The sequence below is a fragment of the Strix aluco genome, chromosome 3 (genome assembly GCF_031877795.1).
Source record: "Strix aluco isolate bStrAlu1 chromosome 3, bStrAlu1.hap1, whole genome shotgun sequence".
Classification (NCBI taxonomy): domain Eukaryota; kingdom Metazoa; phylum Chordata; class Aves; order Strigiformes; family Strigidae; genus Strix; species Strix aluco.
In genome coordinates, this window is record NC_133933.1 from 2,163,543 (window position 1) to 2,186,054 (window position 22,512).

Here is a 22,512-nt window from a genome sequence, read left to right on the forward strand (position 1 = left end):
TAGTTCCACCAGAGAGGTCTGCGTTGCTGCAGTGATGTGAACAGGAACTTCCAATCTGGTCTTCCAAGAGCATAGTGAGTTGTAAAGATATCCTTCTTTTCTACTTGCTTTCCTACTGGGCAACACAACTAAGCTTAACAACCAAAAAAAAGAGGCTGTAAACCTTATACAGAGCCATTGCAAATTTGTTACCTGTTTGTTTTATACTAATTTTTACAGGACCCAAAGCAGGGCATTTTTCCAAGCGCTCCCAGTCTTGCTAAAGCATGAGATACAGCAGCACGGTAAAGGGAAGATGGGGAAGTAGCTCCCTTTACAGTCCCCGGTCAACATTTATGCTAGCAGAGTAGCTAGGTAGCAGGCTACATTTCAAAATACGTCTTTCCCTAGATGTTTCAAATGTCTTGGCAGTTTGAAGCTGCTTTACTTCTGTCCCAGCTCGACAGAGCTTCTGGAAGTGCATTTTGTGCTTCTTGGTGTAAGCTGTCATTCATACCACAAGCACAACCATGATTACAGAAACACTCCTTGTGAGTAAAAAGGTATCACTGTATTAGCTGGCTGGCCTTAAGTACGGTAGTTTGCTGAACAGTGGTGTGCTGGCAGGAAAACACAGCCTAGCAAAATATATGCAGGATGAAGTGAAACAAAGTTCACTGGAGGAAGGAAAATAATACTAATCCTTCCTTCAATAAGCAGTGAGTTAAGTACATTCTGCGTGTTGTAGAAATGTAAAAGTAAAGGGAAGAAAGCACACATATAAAGGTGGTGTGACTGCCCTCCTCTCTGAAGACAACATATGGGGCATTTAGGTATTAATAATACCGGGAGTTATACCCAAGCTGCTAATATGAAATGCAGCCCCTGGTTTAAGGTTCCATCGAGTTTCAGGCTGTTTGAATTGCCTCTAACCAGAGAATCCCCTTGAAGTGAGGGATGATGCTAACACTTTCATGGGTTGTTTAAGTCATTGAATAGACCTGCGGAGGATAATAACCAGTGTTTGAGATGGGATTATATTCACTCTTCAGCACTGCGATCTCTGCGATACTTTTCCATATTCAGACTTGCGCCTCACGGAGGTTTGAGAAGTTTGGATTTGGTTCCGTGGGGCTGGCTCTGTAAAGATGAGTCATGATCCAGGTATCAGATGCACGGAACAGATACAGTCTGGTTGTTGGACTTAAAGCTGGTCTCTGTGATCATTTCAGGGTACTCCAGAGTGACGCCTTCCAGACTCTTGTTGCTTGTCCTATACCATCCTACTGATGCTAAGATTAGGGGTAATTCGTAAGGCAGGTGTTTCTTTTAAGCCTACCATGTTTTACCTGCTCCTTTCCTTAGCCTCACAGTGCTTTCTGGGTAGTCACTTGCTTTCTTTTTCCATGGATAGACATGGAATCAGCCTTGCTTCTTGTTAGTGTGGGATTTTGTTTGTTTGTTTGTTTTCAAACAGCTACAGCAAAAAAAGGATTTATAACAATTTGAAACTCTTGATGGCAAAATCTGTTGCCATTAGCAAAGGAGCTTCAGAGGCAGTACTTGAAAGTATTTTCAGTGCCTTCTCGAAAATTGGTTGGATGTCGGGCTGGAAGCAGCAGGATCCTGCTGTTTGCAGAACACTTGGGGCTCGTCCTTTCTGAACAGCTAGCCAACTGGCAAGGGTTGACTGGGTTTCTGACTACTGTGTAATGTTGAAAGGACACAGAGTAGCCTCAAGGTGTTGCTGTCCCTTTAAAAACCTCCTTTCTTCTGTTGACTCAGTGATTTATAATAAAGCATAATTTCATTTCTCTCAGCTAATTACAAACTGCTCTCTTCCAAACTCTTGATCTTTTCACACAGCCAAAGGCATCGCTAGCAAATCAGACCCAAGATTTAGGAGGTTGCGATACCGCACCACTATTCCCATAGCAGCCGAGTACTTCTCCTTGTACCTCTCAATCCTGCCATTGTGCTGGAAAGTAGAGCAGGTAACTACTTCATCAGTCCGAGATTTCATTCTTGTGGAGCACGGAGGTTCATTATACTTACTTTATCAGCAGTAAGGTTTACTGCCGAATCCATGAGAGATATTCATGTGAAACATGAGCAGAGAGAGAGGCATTGCATCTTTTCATTAATAAGCCCTCTTCTGGGATCCGGCATTAGTGAGATTCAGCGGATCATAGAGCACAGGGGTATCATTTTTACATGATTACTCTAAATTCTTAAACCAGAGGCTTAAGAGAGAGGCTTCTCACAAAGGCAGCTGTGGGAATTGTTAAATGATTGGCACAGCACTCACGATGGGCTGAACCACTCTGGGTACCTCCAGTCATGGGGGGTACCAGCAGGCAGTTTATTACGTGCCATCGAGGGAAAAGTGGAAAAGAGAGAGTGTATCAGACAGAGGAAGATGTGCTAACCCTGCAAAATATCTCTGTAGTTCTGTCTCTCCTCCTGAACAAGACTCTTGCCATAATACTGATGCAAGGCTTCATCACACCACACAGGCTGAGCTACTCTCTTCCCTTGCCATATCTTCTTTGTGTCTAGGCTTATTTTCAACCTGTCTGATCCTACCTTCATTAGTAGGGCTACTAAAATAATCCCCTTGCCATCTCCGCCTCCAAATAATTAATTTTTAACCGAGCAGAGGGTTGTTTAAATCCACCAAACATGATCTTTCTGAGATACATTGTCCACACATGAGAAACTTTGGGTGGCTTAGAGGGTTGGTACACAACCAGCAAATCTTTACTAGACTGCGAGGTTGATGACATTAACAGCAGAGAAAGGCATCTGTGGACTCTGGAGGCCTGCATTGTCTTCTTGATGTCACTGTGTGTTTCTTCAGTGATTTCATGCAGTTTCTTCCAAAAATATTGCCTTGCACTCCCTCTGTCCTAGCTGTTAAGTCCTGTCCTGCCAGGCCGTGCGCAAACCAAAATCGGGAAGTTGATGTGGCTGAAACAAACTTTTTTTTTTTTTTTTTTTTTTTTTAATCACTGGATTAGTTTTCAGATGGGTAAGTTCCTCAATCGGTTCCAAAATACAGATGCACAAATGCTTATCCCAGCGTGAGAAAAGGGACCCCGTAGGGACCGAAGGGACTGGACTGCTTCTGTCATTGACAGCCAAAAGTGTTGGCTGAGCTGTGGCTTCCGGTCCCCATTTAAAAAATGGAGATAATAGTAATTCTTTATTTCTTTACTTGTTACGTTAAGGAAAACATTGTCAACTTTTGCCACACGTTGTCCGTAGAGCTAGATCATAGAGCAGGCATTAAATCTATGCAAGACTCGCACAACTCAGGTAGACAGATGTGCAAAAACCAAAACGCTCATTTCACCAAGAAGCACTTTCAGTGGGAGATGAACTTGAGAGTCAATATAGTGAGTGAAAAATGTGACGCTGAACTGCAAATCACAACCTCTCTTGTGTTCTTTTCCTGAATCTATACCTGCCCTAAAGCATTTGCTCTGATAGGCAACGACCACCAGAATCTTCCCAAGGTATTGTTAACTCTAAAATAACGAAGGTGACCACTGCTCCATTTACATTTCTTTGGTGAGTGTTAGCAGGAAAATCCTTCCTGAACTGTTTCCCTGACATGTTGAAGTCCAGTTACAAAAACCTCCAACTTCCCAGTCACCCTAATCTCACCTAATGCTAGAGATTGTTATAAACACTGGAGTTTGTTTAAAAGAGAGAAGAGGGAAGGAAAAGGAGAAGGAGGAGGAGGAGGTGAAGGAGAAGACCACAACAGACCTTTGAAAACAAGAAGTCATAGTGGAGATTTCTGAGGTATCCTGCCATAAACTACTTTGAGCCTTGGTGTAAATCCATCAATTTTCTGGATTTTAGTTACAAGTGATTTTAGGCAGAGATGTTCCTCTTTGAGAAGACTTCTTTCAATCTAGTGCTTTCTACAAGTCCGAAAAGAGAGAGAAAAACAAGAACCGAGAAGGCGAGGTCATGTTGGGGGCTGAATAATCCAGATCAAACAGCAAAGAACACCCGATTAGAAGCCAACACATTTCTCTTTTCAGTATCTCTGAAATTGTTTGGCAGACTTAATTAGAAACAGGTGCAAGCTATAATATTTATTGCAACAATGCATCATTTTTGTCTGTTTCCAAGGTCATCGTTCTAGCCAATAGGAAGCCAGCTACCCACAGGGAGTATAACTTGGTCTATATGGGTAAAACATGAATTACTTAACCCTTTATCTAAAGGAATGAAATACAACATTGCACAAAGCGCAAAGCTAACAAAATAGAAAATCCTGTGAGAAATCTTTCATGATAACAGGTTCCAGTGAAGTAAGTGACATCACCAGCTGAGCTAATAGTCAGCCTTAGGTAAAATGGAGTAGGTACAGATAAGAAATGAGAAAAACACATTTTTTTTTACTACTTCTCTTTCAAAGGCCTGGGTTTATGTAGAATTTGCTGCAGTAGGAGGCCATGATTGCATGTTATCTAGCGCCTACTGTACAGTTGGGGCTCATACGCTGCGTTCAGCTAAGCTTTAGCAATATATTTCTTTGGCTACGTCTGTCTCCAGAGGAATCGGGCTGCAGATGCACCTGTACAGAGGCACCTACACGCAGCCTTTTTGAACTGCCAGGGTTTTCAAGCGAGAGAAGCCTGGAAGTTGTTGATCCTTCCTGCCCTTTAAGACAGCAGATTTAGAGAGACGAGGTCCATCTGAGGGTAAGTGCCCCAAACATGGTTGCACCTGGTCCCACAGTGATTCTGTTGGTTAACAGTGACAGTGCCCTCGGTTACAAAAAAGCCCCATTTTCAAAGCCGTCACTTTATTCCCTCTTGTGAGTTTTTCTCATAATCTTTGCATGACTGACTTATTTGTGCTTTTGTGATTATTTGGGAGCGAGGATCTTCTTTTAAATTCTATTTTATTCGTTTTAAATGTGAGGAATATAAATATGGAAACAAAGCAGGATGCATTAATAGTAGAGATGTGTGAAATTGTGGGATTGTTGCCTTTTTGCAAAAGCCGCAAGAAGTTGCCAATATTTCTGCAGACGGAAACTATTTTTTCCACCTTCGTATCATCACACAGCATAAAATCTGTGAGCGTGTATCTTTGGCTAGATGCTAAAGGTAACAAGGAAATACAGGCTACCTCTTGCAAATTTACACACCCTGGGTCCTAGCTTGTTCCTTTGGCACCCAAAACTCCCTGAAAAGCACCTCAGCATCTAGTCATCACCATTGCCCAGATTAATTGTCCTATGTCTGCAACCAATTACTAATGTTCTGTGTGATCTCATTCTTAAGAGTGAACCATTCTTAAGAGAGCATCTTCTGTCCATTAAATTCAGAGGTAAAGCAATCCAAGCACATGATACTGATGGATTTGGGATTAAATTCTGAGTGAACATTTAGTGAGAGACAGATCCTGCAGTCGTTTTTAGAGAGCACAACAGAATAAAAGATTACATTTAGAGAGGACCCCTTCTCCCCAACACCCCAAGCGATGTCCCAGCACGAAATTCGTGGGAAATTCAGACCTAGCTGGAAACTGCAGCTCAGCGTCTCCGCTACTTTGTTCCCGTTAGTGAATTTAATATCCCACACTTTTTAACTGAGCCTGGCCCATGGCTTGCAAATCCTTTCAATAGTGGGCTGGTGAGTTTGTACATCATCTGGTTCATCAGAGGTTTGCTTAGATAATCTGTTTCTTGAAGTATTTGTAAAATCCCCTCATGGTAATTTTTCCCTCCTCTGTCTCTCCTCCTCCCCAAAAAGTAGAGGGCTCATCCAGGGCTAGCTCTGAACCGAGGAATCTGTCATGTTGTTATAGCTGAGGCTCTTGCCAACGTGTCACAGGTGTGCACAATGAGGAGCATAAGGAAAAAAGGGAGACTGTAATTGTCCAGAGCCTGCTAGGATGGCAGCTGCCATCCTGCGCAATACCTCTGGTGCCAGGGAGCCAGTAAAATTTAGGGGGGGTGCGGGCGGAGGAGAGCCTCCCTGCACTTGTAAAGATATTTCAAGCTAGTATTTACACAGTTCTTCCGAAGGTGCCCAGCGTGAGTAAATGTGTGGAGAGGTGAGCGAGCAAGCAAGGCTTTTGCGAGGGAGCTGAGCAACATGTGAAAGTGAAAAAGCACACTTGGGATTTCTGGAAACACACTGAGGACACCTGGAAAAGGGAACGGTGTCTCTGGGAGGCTCTGCTCAGTCGAAGTGTTTTGCTTTGTGTCCTGAGTGCTAAGCCAGGCTTGAATTGGATTTTACTGGGAGTCGGGCAGCTCGACTTACAGGTGAATGGCTGGGTTAGCTCCTTCAGTCTTGGGTCATTTCTGCATTGTACTTAACTGGATAATACCTTCCCTTTCTTCTTTTTTTTTTTCTCATTGATCAAGCTGCTTTTGAGAAAAGTGATACTTTGCATATCTGGCTAAGTGCTGTTAACAGCCTCTGCCTGCGGTTTGTTAAAATTAAAAAAAAAAGAAAAAGAAAAAAAAAAAGAAGTGTGATCTTGCTGGAGAAGTAATTTGCTTCTCTCCAACCAATGATGGCTTGCACTTTATGCAAATTGGTATCTAGGGACAACAAATCCCATTTAATACATATGCATAGTTCATAAAAAAAACGACGTGAGAGAAAGAGAAAAAAGATAAAGCAACGAGTCAGCAAAAGAACAGGTTCCGAGGAAATTTATTGTCCCAAATTGGACATTTGTAACAGATGATGTGAACAAGTGTTAACTTTGTTTTCAGCAGCTCTTCACGTACATTCACTAGACATCACACAGATTATGTTTTAAGGATCTGAACTGTAATAAAAAAAAGTGTCTGTGGGCTTTGGAGTGTTGTGTTCCATATGGTTGGGGAAGTGCGGAGTTATTGCGACAAGCATCTTGTGAAGCTCATTACGCACGGCGGTGTTAGATGCGAATTGCTGCGCATCGCTATAGGGTACGTACATGACATCCCACAGTCAGCAGATAGCAACTGGAAATGAAAGATATGAAGGCACAGAGTACAGCTTCAGGGAACATGTTAGACAAAACATCTGCTGGTATCAGAAAGCTGCATTATCAGATCATTGTGGCCATGAATTTTTTATAAAGACATTTTTTTTTTTTAAAGCTGCAACTTTGAAAGTGACATTTTGCGAGAAAGTTTTTGATTGAAGTGTGATGTCAGGAGAAAGGCCAGTCTAGTTTATTATCTGTGTAAGAGCCAATATTGGCAGCCTGAATCAACTCGTTCTCCAAGCAGTTGAGTTGGCCATTCACGAACTACAAGTGCTTTTTCCCTTCTGATCTTGATGACTGATAAAACCTCGACCCAGATTACAGGTTGTAGCTTTAGTACCGAGCTCCTCAGCAAGGAGTTTTCAAAATGTTGTTCCTGAAGGACTGCCTAATGACATGGCTGGGGGGCTACTGAACAGAACTCGCCCAAAACGCAGAATCTTTCTGCTCAGAAGATGGAACACAACATGCTTCACATGTGCGAAGCACAAAGAGGAGAGCTCAGCATCCTCACCTAATTCCCCCTCGAGTGGGACCCGCACAGCCGCCGAGTACCTTGTCACCACCGTAATGCTGACGATCGGCTGCTTTGTCAAGGATGGCCACGAGTAAAAAGGCCGTCACATGGTCCTTACAAAAGCTTCTCAGGCCCACGGGTTGCACTTCGGGAGCGTTGCTGTAAGTTACGAGCATCTCCGTGCTTAGAGGGGCCTCCTACCTACTTAGCATTCCTGACATTTATAAGGGCAGGGAGATGGCATGAAATGTATGTGCATGTTGTAACTAGTTACATTAAAACGGACGGGCTTTGTCCAGTCTCTCACCTCGCCTGCCCCACCTACGAATTTTCCATCGTGTCACTTGCATCAGAGGGTGGGTCGACCTCCCCCTCTGCAGCAACAGGTACCAATGAAAAACCTGTCTCTTGTTGATCTGCGGGTGAGCTCTCTCTCTCCAGTCAACTGCCTCAAAACTCTGTATCGAAAAGTGAGCAAACTAATTTCCCACGCTGATTCACAAATGGTCGCCTCGAAGAGAAGACCAAAATTTCCCTGCTTTCCTGGTCTTCTTCCTAAGTCTTCTCCCTGTGTGTGTATGAAAGGGAGGGTGGGAGAATGGAGGGACATGTCCAAAAGCATCAGGACTTACGAAAGGACTTAGTTGTCAGCAGCAATTCTTTATGTAATGCCATTCATTAATGTAATGGGGGCTGCAGAGAAAGCCGGAGGCGATTCGCACTCCGTCACTGATACTTAGGGAGCCGGAAAGCAAGCGAGGGATTTTGCTGGCCTGACCTGTTGCTGAACGAGGCAATTGTCAGGTGAGGGATATAGCTGCTGAGAGCAGCTGCCGAGAGAAACGGTGCTCCCCGAGATGACAGCCCACATAGGCCATGGCTGTAACATCATTTTCCCAACTGCTGCCTTTCAGTAGCATTTAAAAACAGCAGGCCTGGCATATAGGACATGCAGATCAAGGTTTGGCTGTGTCGCTTACCTAGACAGGAGCTACATCAGGAAGGTAATTTGGTGTCCTCACCATTGTATAAAAATAACCCTAATGGGTTTTTGTGATTGCTTCCTTGGGAAGAGATTTTTAGAAAATACTTAAAGATAAATTTAATGAAAACAGAAGCAGACCAAAGCTGAGCAGGTTTTTTGGGTTTTTTTTGTTTTTTTTTGTTTTTTTTTTTTTTAAAAAAAATCCCCTTTAATTAGCGTTTGGAGTTTGGTTTATTATGAGTGGAAATTTTGATTTTCAACTTGCTCATATTTGTGGAAAGAAAAAGCTGAATATGGATCTGCATTTCCCAGGGGGCCTCTCCACTGCACTGGCTTACATCTGCATCCAGGCGTGAAGCTCCCAAACCCTGGCTTGCTCTGGTTTGGAGGGAGATCTGGCTTTATCTGAATGCTGGTCATCAAGGACATAGCTGTAGCTACGAAAACGAGAATCAGAGGCCGCTATGTTTTTAATGTTCTTTTTTAAAAGAGCACAAAGCTTTTTTATCTGCAGCTCAACGTTCCTTTCTTGGCTGCACACCCACACCTCCGGGGAGCCCAAGGAAGAGCCTCTGCTGGGCTCGGGCACTGCTTAGCTGGGAACTTGCCTGGGCGAGCTGATCTCTCCAGACCGGAGACTTTTTCCGCTGAACCGGTGTCCCAGCATCCTGGTAGGAAACATTGTGTATTTGGAGTTGGGAGGCTGGCAGTACAGCCCCTCAAAACGAGACGTCAACCCAATTTCTTCTTAACCGTTGTCGTCGTATGCAATGACCCAACACTGAGCAAAAATGAGTCCTGCAGTCAGTCCCGTCTGTGCAACTGCGTGTACAAAGCAAGCGGAAAGATTTAACTACCTCTTTTGGACATGCAGTCAGATACCGTTTTATCTGCGAGCCAATACATCAACATACACCAATTGGTTTGTGCTGTTGCAGTAGCTGTGGTTTTAATTGCAGAGGCTGAAATGTGAACATATAGTCCATCCCCTCCCTTTTTTTTTCAGCTTAGCTTTTAGTTGGGGTTTACACTATGCTTTGAAAGATTTCCTCGGCTATTCAACTTTTCTTTGTCTGTGTGTGCTCTCCCTGGTAGCAAAAATCTTTCTGAACCAGGTAAGTGTTTCAGTGATGGAATAGCTATCATTTCTTACAGAACGTGTATATATGTACATGTGCATATGTGTTATAAAGTCAGTAATATTTATATGAAATCCGCCCCACCCACAGATGGTTGTAATATGGGAAGCTTGTAGAGAGTACAGACAATCTAAAGCTTATAAAGAGTACGGACAATATTTCTAGTCAGCAGAGTAAGCAGAGGGGGCAAAGAGCTGGCACTGCAATGTAGCGAAAGAGTATGGAAGAAGATATGGACACGTAGCTAACAAGAAGGGAAGGGAAGTGGCTGGAGGGTAAAGAGATATAATGGGTCCCAAATGTGGCAAGCACATATGCCGCCATACAGCAAATGCAAAGTGCCACCACTAGTGACAAGTGTATTGCACCTAAGGAAAACAGCTGTGCCAAGTGCCCAAATGCACATTCAGCCTCCTGACCCTGCGTCTCCCTGGTCTGATGTGGATTAAACTGGTCAGGTCTGAGTGCCTATCCGAGTACGTATTCCGCGGAAATAATGGCTCGGTAAACCTCCAAAATACTTCTTGCGTGGCTACCTATTTTGCATTTGCAGTCTTGCATTTGCGGGAGTATTTTCTTATTTTAGTTATTCTTCTGTGCTCAGTATCGCACGAACGCCTTGATTATCTGTGTAGATCGTTGCATGGTTTAGTGCAGTTCTGTGTTACAAACCCTCCCACATAACCCTATTATTTGTTAATAGTTTTTCTATTTTGAAGAAACACCCTTTGACACCTGAGCTGGATCTCCTGTTCTTAGGCATAAATATAATAAAGTCCCCTGTGAAGAGCATCCCTCTAACTGGTCCTATCTGCTCTGTATATATTTGAATATATAAAATATTAATAAATGACTCCAAATGTTTAATCATATCCATTTGACTCTGTGAGACTCCGTGTCTGTAGGCTTTCCGTGTTAACTGCCTCTGAGATATCTACATACTGCTGATTTGTTGTTGATCTTGAGTTTTTAAAGCAAAATAAAACTGAGGCTTGCAGTTTGATTTGAATTAATCAGGTCTGATTAGATAGGAACAGATCAGGCTGTTGTGGAAATCCCTGAATCTCTCTAGTACAATTTCATGTGCTATTCAAAAAGGAATAGTTCCTGTCTTAAGTAAGAGCGCTATTTATTTATCCATCACTGTTTCTTTCAGAGTGCTAAATCTGATGGAGGGGGGCATTATGATGATGTTCAGGGTGTAGGAAAGAAAGCATTTTGTGTTATGAAAATACAGATATTTTAGAATGGAGTCACCTGGTGGTAGATCTCATAAATGTACATAAAGAGATGCTTCCTAATACTATTAGTTTGTTCTTTTTTCTTCACATCACACTGACTGTCCATCTAGAAGCTTTGATAGATGGAGTCACAAAAACAAAAGACTGTATTTAGTTTAATAAGCCAATTTAAAGAGAAGGGTTGGAATTATGTATGGCAGAGGACAATTATGCAAACTAAATGATTCTTCAATTAATAATGAGATCCATGAAAGGCAAAGGAGAAAGGATCCTCCTCTCAGAAGGCGAAAGCTCGTGGTTCCCTGTGCACCCTCGTGTGCGTATAGCAGGGGGCGTGAGGGATGCAATGCTGAAGGACAGGGCAGGGGACAGAGGGCAGCTCAGGTGCTCGGCTTTCAGCCAAAGCCTTTTAGGGCCTCTGCTGATGGCATCTTTTCGGTGGGAAGTCTCCAGTGGAAATTTTGCAGTCCTAAAGAGGTTCACCTTGGTCGGTCTCCATCTCGCAGGGCTCTTAGAAAGCAGCGAGCGGCAAGGGGACTCGGGCTGCGTATAAGCAGCTGCCAGGCCCTAAACTGTGAGTACGGTGCCGGAGAGATTTTAATCCCAACCCGCTCTTTCTCTCTTGCTCTTCCTTTCCTCACCCTCTGGTTTGCAGCCTCGAAAACAGACCACGGAGAGATACAAGCCTACCTGTAGAGCCATCGGTTTGTCCTTTTTCATGCAGCTTTTATCCTTCTTTTAAATCCCTGACTGTTGTGTGCCAGAGCAACAAGCCAGATGTTAAAGATGTTAAAGAGCAAATACTTTGCAGACTGTACCAGCATGCAGAGTCAGAGGGGAAGCGAGCAATAATGTTGGGAGAAGGAGGAAGAAGTGATTATCTGGTAGTGATTATTCGGGAGGGCAATAGTGGGAGGTGCTGTCAGTGACAGGGATTCACCATGGGATGCAAATCACTTAAGGCAAAGCCATTAGGATCAATTTAAAACACCAAAGAGGGAGGCAAAAGTGACAATAGCATATTTTAATTGAAATCACAAATATCATTCTGCAAGATATGGTTTAAAAGACCAGGCAGAATTACTTTACGTGAAGAGAGGAAAAAGTTTTTTCCCTTTTTATTTTACAAAAATGCTCTTTTTTGCAAAGATCAAAATGGAGTAGAATGTTTTTTTAAAAAATTCTTAAATCCCGTCTATATATATATTTCCCTATTTTCATGTTCTCTTTTCTCTTGATGGGCATATTATAAATGGAATTAACTACATTACTAATGCTTTTAATCTGATTTTAATAGAGCCTAGGGCTGAAGCATGGAATCAGCATGTGTCCCATTAAAAGAAAAATACAGTTATAGAGACAATAAATAGCATGTCCAGATAAACACATTTATCTATGCATTAGTTTTATTTATTGAGCTAAGTAGCCTATGCGCAGACACCGGGGGTTTTTTTAGAAACTTTTCCAAAGCCGAAGTCCATACGACGGGATTGTTACTGGTTTTGGCAGCAGAAATGTGAACTTGGTAGAAAGCGCCTGGCATGGAAAACCACTGAGTTCTGACATATTCCATTTGCTCCTAACTCTTTGATTTCTATTCACAGAATCAGACATATGTTGGGCATTGACCTTGCTCTTTTAAATAAGCTTATTTTAGAAGACCTTTGCAGAATGCTGTCTGTTTGGCCTCGATGTAAGCTGTTAGGGAAATGTAGTACAAACACAGGAGTTGTATGTTTTGAATGCCAGTGATGTTATGCTGGAGAGTAGTTGGTAAGACCTATACTTCTGACTGCTTTCTGTGCTCTTAACAAGGAAGTGTCCTTAAAGAAAAGAAAAATTATGTACCCTGCATTTCTATGAAGGCTTTTATTTATTTATTTTTAGCAGGACGTTCAGGACCATGCTTCTTTTCAGTCTGAAATATTCTGATTGGGCTCTCGGACACTCAGTGGAGTGCAAGCAAACATTCTGATTGTTTGGGATGTCCCAGGTCAAAAACATCAGAGAGTTGGAATCAGCACCCCATAAATGTCTCTGAATACAGGTTCTCCGGTATGGGAGTAACTTTTCCAAAGCTTGGCCTCCTCCTTAGGGAACAACAGACTTCACTCGGTGCATTTCAAGAAGAGCCGTAACCTTCCGTGTGGAGACTGGCTTTCCATTTGTCATAGGGGAGCAGCTTGTATGAAAGTTCACAGTGAAAGTGCTGCAGTGTTGTAAATGCCAGCATGTATCACTATGCAATAAAACAAATCGCTGGGTCCCAACATGGCAAATTAGAGTGAGGGAATGAATGTGCCATTATGAGATGGGTAGAAAAAATGTCCTTCATTAAGCCTGTGTCTGCTGAAGTCAAGAGAAAGCTCCTATCGCCTCCAGTAACAGCAAAAGCAGAGAGAAACTCGGAAGCGCATTTATGATACCTGTCTGATGTTGTCCTATTGCTGGTGGATGAACTCCTGCACCCTTTACTTGGACTTTGAGGTTTGGAGCCTGGAAATTCAATCAGCTGGAGAAACGTGTCCCTGGAAAGGGTTGCCGAGTTTAGCCGTATCTGCGTAAGTGGCAATAAAGTTCTACACGTAGGAAAACAGGTATCAAATTGCCAAAATAAATGTGAATTTGAATTCACGGTCGTATGGAGCTCTTCAGGACAAAACCTGGCTCCATATGCAGAAAGGAGAGGCATCTGAGCTCTGCCAGAACATTAATAATCATCTTCTATGGCTCGCGGGCGGCTCTGCACGCTGGCTTCCTCTCAAAGAGTTTGGCTCAGTTGGCTTCACAAACACACAGGAAGGGCACGAAGACCTGTCTTTGTTGACGCTGGGTTAAGAGGCTGTGAGCGTTTGACGTGGAACATTTCCTTGGCTAAAGGAGTTAAGAGTAGATTTTCTTACCTCGCTCCGAAAACTCGTCTCCCTGATGCGGTGGCGGCGCAGGGAAGCCCTCCTGTTACTATGAATAACTCCTCTCCAGCATGTATACGGGGGTCGTAGTCTGTCCCATAAAGTTTTTTGGGGAAATATGTGAGCGTCGTGCCATCGTTGCCAGTGCTGGTGGCTGCTGGACGTAGGATCGGTTGGACCGGTGCCATCAGTCAGCGGGAAGGATGGCAGGGCTGCTGCCGTCTCCTGTAAAGGGGGCCCGCCCGAAATTCCCTTAACCGTCACTCTCAATCTCGTTTTTTCAGGGAAATGCCTTTTATTTGTTGTGAGTTTTTCGTACGGAGAATACAGCCTCTTACAAAAACTAAATAGTGTAACGTATGCCGGGTTCTCGGCAGATAAAAATTGAAAGGGCTGTGGTGTTTGTGCAAGTGGAATGATAGTGACAAGCACCACGTGAAGTCCCCAAAGATGGTGTCAGGGGACTCGATCCCCCATAAAATGATGAAAGACTCTGATGTAATGGTGTTTTGTGAATCAACTTGAGCATAAATGCTACGTTCTTTCCTATTAGTGGCCGACTTCCATTGTACAGGGACTTTTTTATTTTTTCGTGTATATTTTGAGCGCACCGAGAACAAAAATTTCCACTGTGATAGTGCTGCAGGAAGATTTAAAGGTTGTGATGGACTAAGAATTGAGATGCAAATCACACTTACACCCAACCTCCTGCTGAGGCCTAAATTTTTATAGATCAGGTTCTGCAGCCCTGATGAAGAATCAGTGATCTGCCTTTCCTGGGATTCACAAATTAGTTGCGGTCTAAGGTATCATTTCCTGCAATATTATTGTAACTTACCAGATGAAAGTTTGTCACTGAAGACAGTCCCCTGATCTTCCATTATTTTTCCAGCTGCAGTGCCACTAAGGATCCTTTCACAGACAATGGAAACACACACATCACAGCTCCCTACTCTGCAACATGCTTTTGCTGAATATAAACATACTGTATATATTGATCCTCTCCCCCTTGCTTTTTTTTCTCCCTCAGTGTGCAGGTGGTAAAACACTGGCTGCCATGAACTTCATGTTTAAAAAAAGAAGAAAAAGCTGTGGTTTGGAGGCTGCTAGATAGCAAACTGCAAGCTTGTAACGTTGTGGCTGCTGAAATCACTACGAGGATAATAGGGCACGCTTGCATTTGTGGATAATTCTGTTTGCTAATTGCTCATGAAATTTCAGGTAAGGAACATCCAATTCAATTTGTTATAATAGGTAATGGCCTGGGTTTTGCTTTTCAGGGTGGGCTTTTTTATTATTATTTTTATTGCTGTCATTACAAATACATGGCTCTCTGTGACTGGAAGAACACTTTGCAGAAAGGCTGGGGCAGCGCTGCGTGGCAGCACGGGAAGTTTTTAGCCACGTCCGTGGCAGGCAGTAAGAGTCCACGTCTCCCTGCCGTGCCGTGCCCCAGGGCAGGACGTGTTCCTGACCGCAGGGGGACACGTCCCTCCCAACGCTCCGTGCCTTCCCCTCTCCAAAACACAACGTGCCAGCAGGGAAGGCTGTGCTGAGGCAGACGCTTTGGCTTACCCCATCCTGCTTGTTGGGACTGGGCTTTCTCCGGGTCGGTGGAGACACTTCCCCGACCGAGGCGTCGTGCCTGCTGGTGCCACCCTCAGGCACAGCATCCGTGACCAGCCCACAGCGGGTGACTGACTGCTGGACATCGCAGACAAGTTAGAGGAGATGGAGCCTGCCCTATTCTTCTCGACTTGGGGTGCAAACTCATTTTTGTAGGGCACGGAGATAGCTTTGCTTCTCAATGCCCCGAACCACTGAAGCCTCCCAGGAACCATTCTGGTAACCCTCTTTCCTTCCAGCAATTTAGAGGTTCTTGACTATGCAAAAATATGCTGAAAATTATCACCAAGAGTGATCATAAGCTCAGAGCCGAGTCCTCCACTCTGCATCTGCTTGCCATCCTGCAACTTTAACTAGTTCTACTACTTATTACTAATTAGCTACCAGCTAATCCTAATAGCTACCACTGTTTCAGCGTTTAAGAGTTACGTACACATTAATGAGAATTAGCATTTGCTGACAGCCATGGTGGGAGTTGCCTGTCTATAGCATTTCAGGGGTCCCCATCGCTGTAAGGTCTGATTGCCTCCTTCGGTAATTATAATTGACACTGAGCAAGTTTTTCATAGGTCTCATTTGGCTGTGCAGAGCCAAAAGACATATTGAGCTCTGTCTGTGGTGAAGAGAGGCCAATAATAATATATTTCCCAGCAACAGTCCCTTCTTCTCGCCCCCCCCCCCCCATGGGAGCCACACCGTGCAAAGGGACAGAGTCGGGGGCTCTGCTGCCGCAGAGGAAGGCGGCCGCAGGGTTTCGCCGGGCCGGCAGCTGAAGGCTGCCCTTGCTCAGGACAGACTCTCAATTCACCCTCCCAGCAGAGCACTGGCCAGGCTGCTCAAAAAATCACTTTTCCGTGCTTCATCGTCCTACATGAAATGCTCTTTCACTGCTTTTTTAATATGTGGAGAACAATTTAGTCATTTTTAACTTAAAGTTAAATTGCCTTCTTCGTTTGGGAATATGAAGGTAGTTAAAATGCTACAGAAATTCAGCGCACCAGCAGTAAATAACTCTAGTGGGCCTTTCAGTGCCTATTTAAAAAAGGGTGCATAATCAGAATTAAAGCAGTGGGTTTAAAAAGCGGGGAGAAATATAGGCCCCTTGTAACTCTTGAAGGGAATATGAGTACATGGCTAGAGCTTCTTTAGGAATACCAATTGCCTGTTTGGAAAAAGAGGTACTGGGGAATGCCCTGGCCTCCCTGGTCAGATCCCAAATCCGCTCTGCAGAGAGAGGCACGTGTTATACATCCAGCCTGCCGGGTCTGGCTCAGCTCTGCACTGAAAAGTGAGCTTTTTCCATTTGCTACCGTGGAAAGGAAGCTGCTTTCACCCTTACCCTGAAGAAGATGAGCTACAGGAATATACAAGGGGCTTTTTTTATAGTTAGGGGGCCAGAAGGGGAAGCGGTGGTCATAAGCAGAGATTGGAAGTTGGCTCGTTAAGTAAATCTCAGGCTGTAGCTGGTTTTAATTTATTTTTTGTTTTATGTGCAGGAGACGAGGCCTTGCAGGCCTGGCTAATATCAAAGCCTGGGGTTTTGTAGATTTTTAATCAAGGTCCACTTTGGGGGGTTCTGCTTTCGGTGGTTGTGGATGTGTAGGGTTTTTTGTTGTGTTTTTCTTTTTTTCTTGCTGCAGTGTCTGGATTTCTTTAGTTAAACTTTTCCATTCTTCAGACTTGAGCCAAGTGACTGATTTCAAATTACCCAGCACTTTCCAGAGAGGGCTTTCTTGTTGTTTGGGTTTTTGGTTTGGGATTTTTTTGTTTGGTTTTTTTGAAGCGAACTTGCAGTCCGGTTTCTCTGAAAATCACAGATGGCATCTGCAATCCTATGCCATTGCCTCTCACTGATTTGGCATTCTTAGCACTGTCTAAATAGTTTATTGTTCATCAGCTCTGTATGAAAGGAATTTTATATAAATTTTTGTTTGTTTTGTCCCTCTGCTGGCAGGAAAAGTAAATCCCAAAGTATTTCAGCAGGTGCTATTAATATGCAAATAATGGAGAGTACACTAGGTCTAATAGACCTCCCAACTACATGGGAGGTGTCGCTGTAGGAGCAAATTAGCTTTCTGTGATTTGCATGCTTTTTACAGCCTCCTGGGATTATATTTTAGATCAGAGACAATAAAAGCATATGCTGTTAGTTTGAAATGTAACTAATTTTAGACTTTGAAACCATTTTAACCTAACTTCTTAGCGTTAAACCGTTACTTGCCAAGAAAGTTTTTACAAAGCTTGTAATTTTCATGGCCTTTCTCTTCCCCCATTAACTGCTCCATTTCTCTTTTCAGGTTGAAAGTGAAGAAGGGAATCTTCCAGGTGGCTGCATCTTGAAAATCAGGTATTTCTCACAAAACCGGGTCCAGATTGTCCTAGCTTGGTTCTGAGTCCGCATTCAGGTCCTGATGGGGTCTAGATCGAGCTTTTTACGTCAAACTTCTTCCCTCCTCTCCGGCATCTCCGTGAGATGTAAATCCACCCAACAGGAACGCTGTCGCCCCAGCTGACCGCTCGCAGAGGGAGGAAGCTGCTCGCGGCATCAAAAAAATCATCTTTGCTAACCCAGCAAAGCAAAGAGACACTGAGCTGACGTGACGCGGATGCCCAGTGCGCTTGCCTGGCCCGCACCTAGAGATAGAGTCTATTGGAAAAGCCCGTTTAAAACAAATGGGAAAAAGCGCAAGGATTCCAGCGCAGGTTCAGTCTGTAGAGTCAAACATTATTGAACTGTACTGGCACATTATCAATGGCACCATCCAAATTGGTATTGACAGCAAAAATCATCATGTTGACATCTGTGGTTTGTGACAAGTTGAATGACGGGGCATCAGCTCTTGCACCTGAGAATTTGTGTCTTTATTTCAGGTGCTGCTGTGATTGCTTTTATCCAGACTTGCCACACTACTCAGGGACTGGCCAGGTAGGTGCATACAGGGCAGCCGCTCGAAATCTGTCCCTTATCCCCCACGCCTGCCTCTGCTCCTCTGTCCTTGGGTACTTGTTGAGCTGGTAGGAAATGTCTTTTCTGGCTCGCAGCACCGTCCCAACCTCGGCTGCCCCAATTCCCCTGCTTTGAAGGACTGCAGCAAGAGGTTTGTTAGAGAAACAGGAGGTTTGGTTGATGCAGATATGCTCCAGCAGCAGCCTGTAGTGGTGTCGGCTGGGGGAGTCTGTGAAAGGTAGAGAGGCAGTCGTTTTTATTTTGTCTTTCTGCCAGTTGTCCCATTGCCCAGAGTATGTGATTTGTGAGTTTCCTTTGGCACAGTTGCTCCGTTGCTCATATATCTGTGTGCAGTGTTTCCAGGTCACTTGGTCTGCGGGGTGGTGGCCATCTTTTATTTCAAGAGAGAGAGAGTTCAGGGGTAGGATCAGATGTGTGGAGGAGATGGCAGCCAGGTGGAGATCAAGTTAGCGTTGTCAAATTTATTTCTGGCATGGGAAAGGTGAGTGTTAGCAAGAGAGAGTCAGTCTGAAAGATGGCCTTTGAGACAAGGCCAGGAAAAAACCTCTCGGGATGCAACTTTGGCCACACAACAAGGTGTGGTAAGACTCTTGTGAATTTTTGGGGCCACAGCTTTGCTATCCATGTTTTTGTAAGTATATTTCATGCAGACAATATATGGAAATACTTCATTTCCCAAATAAAAAAAAAAAAAAAAAAAGACAGGGCTTGATTGATGCTTGACTGACTGACTTAATAGTATCGTGAGTTGTGATCTTAAAGAGCTGTTGTTCAGACGTGACCAACGCACTGAACCCCGTGGAAGGGAAGGGAAACCCCTTCCCAGCGTGAACCCACTGGAGTTAGTGGAATTACAGCTGATTGTCATAAATACAGAGGATTAAACTGTGGAGTTCATTCCTACTCCCAGAGGTGGCTGCACCACCCAACCGTCCGTGACACAAATTATTTTCATTGTTCACCAATAGGATGCAGAGATGAAATGAGCGCTCTTTAAGTGCCGCTCCAACCGCACCAAGATGGATTTGCTCTGGCGCGTGACGCTGCTCTGTCCCACGTGCTGTCCCTCGTGCCCCATAGGTCTTTCTGCCGGGGCGATCGAGCCTCGCCTCTTTACTGTGCAAACCTGAAGCAGAGTAAGTTTTAAAATAACTATTCCTGAGGCTTTAAACCAATGTGAAGGGGAAAAAAGTGATGGAGATGACTTGTGATAATCTCAGTGAATATGCTGGATGCTTTTATTTTTCTCTCGTCTCACCCCAAATGTTTTCTAGCTTTAATAGCAGTGACCTCTCACTTGTGCTGCTTTTCCTAAATGGGATGTGGCTCGCCTATTATAAACCTATGGATTGGAGCTGCAAACACTTGCTTTATTTAAAAGAAAAAAAAAAGAGAGAGAGAAAAAAAGGGCTATGATTACTCAGGTGTCGATAAAAAAAAAAGAGATGTTGTGCCAGATGGCTGCATTTGTGAAGCAGAGTGTAGTCAGAAGGAAAGTGGAAGGAGACAAGGCAACTGTACATCAGAAGTGTGAAAACATGATCAAAATACCTTCAGCCTTGTTTCACCAACACTGGATTAGGAGGCAACTGTAGTGAGATGCAAGCAAAGAAAAGCATGGGGGGATACTGTTTAGAAAACAAAAATGTCTTTCAGTAATGAACTGCTTGACTTTGCCCAGCAAAAGCGTACAAGTTTACAAAAAATCAAGAGACTTTGTTATTAAATGGAAGGACTGTGAACCAGTAAGCCTCAGAGCACCGTATCTAGTGTCACTGCAAAATGCCACGTGCGACAGAGTTAAAATATTGATAGCAGGCTGTGTCACGGGCTTAGTTAGCATTATAGCAGGATATGCTGCTGCCAATCATCCGTAAGGAACCGCTCTCTCCAGCGACACAGACAGTCAACAGCTCCGTGCCATGGCTGCAGATGTCCAGGAGGAGTTTTCTAGTAAGCGCGGCAGATGGGGGCTGTATCTTACACCGGGTACGCTCACGTAGCTTGCTCCTTGCTTTGCCTGTGCCCACACGGGTGACATCCCCTCTGTCTACTCCCAGAGCTGAAATGGTGGACTTGCAATAACACCACCGGCTATTTTCCTTCTCAAACTGTTTCACAGCTCCACACTCTTTCCTCCTCTGCGGTCGGTCTCTCAGAAGAAGAGGAGAACACTGTCATGGGCACAGAGGAGGTCACTCGCAAAGCCTGGCCTCTGGTTCCCTCGGTTATATCTCGGTTTACAAACTTTGCGGCGCTTGGGTTTCATCACGCGAGTCTGAAATCTTAGTGTTCTTGGATTGCAGTTTGATTAGAACACTGCAAGGAAAACGTGTTTTAATTTTTAATGAAAACCATTTCCAGACAGGCAGCTTTCTCACCCTCAACCCCCAGAAGTTCAATTTTTTCACAGGTACTTTCTAGCAATGAAATTCATCCAAATGTACTGAAGGTAGACTATGTTAGTAACAACAGGTACAGAGAATGTGGCACGAACACGTATCTTGCTCTGATTCTTGTTCTGTTGCTTCTAAAGCTTGAATGTGAAAGTTTCACTCTTTTATTTTTCTAAGATCTGAATTGAATAACTTTGGATCAAAAGTTTATTCTGCAGTCCAGGAAGAGGATTTTTTGTTACAAACTGCATTGTCTTATTTGGGGAATATGTTCACAATTGCAAAAGAATTGCCTTTATTAACAAATCAAAAGCTTACACTGTCAAAACTGAAATCGTTCTACCTTTTTATGTGCAAATTAAAGCTTCTGTCAAACCCTCAGCCATGGTGCATGTAATTTGTGGAAATATAAAAATATCTGGCTTAATATTAAAATATTCTACATGCAGAAGGAAATATTTTAAGCGATGCATTGCATTCAAGGTTCTCAAAAAATCAGATTTGAAAGAAATAATGTGGTGTTTTAACAGAATTTATTTTTCCCTACTTTTTCCAAAGTTCGGTACTGTTCTTTCTTAAAAGTGTGTTTAAGTTAAACAGGTGTTTGAATATCTTGCTGGATCATGGCCTTTGGAAGTGAACCAAGCTAAATGTAAGTGTCTCCAGGGCACGGGAGCTGCATCGCCTGTATTTTTCCTTATAAAAGGCTCAAAAGATTTTTATGTTCTTTAATTAATGGCAAAGGTACTGAGAAACTTTTGAGTGTGGATTCAGAAAAGTTAGGGTAAAATGTAAGAAGCAACTATTAGTTTCATGGTGATAAGTTGTGTTTTGCAAGGTCTTATTAGAGAGGATAAAATGGTGAATATCTGAAGTTGGGCCCCAGTTGTATATTTGGGCATCCAAACTAAAGACCTGTCTGTCTACCCAGCAGTGCCCAGGCACTCAGCATTTCTGGATGCCAGTAAGACAACCCTCGGTTCAGCGCCATCCTTCACGCATGCTTCATCTCAAGCACATGAATGAAGCCATTGATTAACCTCAACATTTTGAACTGCGTGTTGTTAGATGCTTTAATAGAGAGAAATCCTATTTTAAACAGCCAACTATAAAGTATTTGGAGAGGAAATGGCCCTGAACATGGGTATCTGTGCAGTGCAAGGTCAAGCCACGATGCAGATAGTCAGGACTGCTGTTAGTGGACCAAGATGGTATGATGAAAGCAGAGTGGGTTTGATCTTAAGAGTCCACTCACCATAAGCCATATTTCCACATAACGTATTCATATGCAATTCACAGCTCCACCACCAAAAGTCCAAATGAACTGTTTTGCCACTTCTTCACAGTGGTTCCTCCTTCATTATTTGCTCCAAGTACCTTGAGGAGAACCTTCAACATACGTCTACACAGAAAAGCACATTAATCCCTGGAGTGACTTCAGAAACAGAGGCACAGAATGGAAAGCCTTTTTTGTGGAGAGACCTGAAGCATGCATGGTACAAATGCACTCTGAAGTTTATACAATAGAATTTGTAATAAAGAAATGGGTGTAATAACTGTATTTGGAGCAGCAGGGGTGCAGACACAAGGGTGGAGATATGCAGTCTCAGACGGTAGTGATACTTTGTTGCAGACGTGAGAGCACAGCATGGCCACTGACCTGAAAGTGTATAACACCGAAAATGGTGCCAGGGCTCCTTTCCTTTCCTTTCCTTTCCTTTCCTTTCCTTTA

General features: G+C 43.6%; 1 long non-coding RNA gene across 1 annotated transcript in view; it reads left to right on the forward strand.

Moving 5' to 3' along the window:
• Positions 1–22,173, forward strand: part of LOC141920423 (uncharacterized) — a 185,228-nt gene extending 163,055 nt beyond the window's left edge. The window contains exons 4-7 of the long non-coding RNA XR_012622334.1: positions 14,821–15,011; positions 17,714–17,763; positions 18,288–21,432; positions 21,712–22,173. This is a non-coding gene — a long non-coding RNA (uncharacterized LOC141920423). The remainder of the gene's footprint in view (positions 1–14,820; positions 15,012–17,713; positions 17,764–18,287; positions 21,433–21,711) is intronic.
• Positions 22,174–22,512: the final 339 nt, after the last annotated feature.